Source organism: Penaeus monodon, chromosome 30 (genome assembly GCF_015228065.2).
Source record: "Penaeus monodon isolate SGIC_2016 chromosome 30, NSTDA_Pmon_1, whole genome shotgun sequence".
In the NCBI taxonomy this organism is placed as follows: domain Eukaryota; kingdom Metazoa; phylum Arthropoda; class Malacostraca; order Decapoda; family Penaeidae; genus Penaeus; species Penaeus monodon.
In genome coordinates this window covers 7442272-7442903 of record NC_051415.1, presented here as the reverse complement: position 1 = coordinate 7442903, position 632 = coordinate 7442272, and the positions used below count along the sequence as shown (strand labels likewise).

The window sequence follows — 632 nt, the reverse complement described above, 5'->3', positions numbered from 1 at the left end:
ATCACACAATCACAACCTGACGGGCACACCTTGTTAATAGCTTGACACTGCAGAGATCAATCGTACACACAGCAGAAGAGATCGGTTTGTGTTGGCTGCAAGTTGTGATTCGCTTAATGAACAGAATATCATCCTTAATTAGGGTTAAATCGAGTCATCATATACAGAATCTAACTGTCAGATATAAAGGCATTATTCTCAGCTATATGCCTTACTAAACCTAAAATGCCTCTCTCTTGGTCTTCCTTTGACAGGACCTGCAGCTCTGAACAAACCGCGACCCGTTACTGAGATTTGGCACCACTGCTGACCGCCCCTCCGTTCCGGTACCCGCACGCGTATGTTGTCAGTTACCTTTGCATGGATTTTACCTTGAAATCAACGTGATAAACTCGTATGGACGTCAGCGTGTAATGAGGAATAAATAATTATAAACATTGCATTACATGTTATACTTTTGTTGCAGTGTGAATACGGTGAGGCTCACGATTTCCGCTTTTCTGCGAAACCTTTTGTGTACTTGTTAAACGTGTTACACACAACATTACGCGAATACAGACCGGCACTAACTAACCTTGTGTTGTTGATCTAACAGAATTTACTGTGATTTGGTTGAGTAATCCACTGTATTT

The 632-nt window shown here is 41.6% G+C and overlaps 1 protein-coding gene across 1 annotated transcript in view; it reads right to left on the bottom strand.

Moving 5' to 3' along the window:
* LOC119592498 (lysosomal alpha-mannosidase-like) overlaps positions 1 to 632 on the bottom strand; it is a gene marked incomplete at its 5' end in the record, with an annotated part of 12706 nt that overhangs the window by 11435 nt on the left and 639 nt on the right.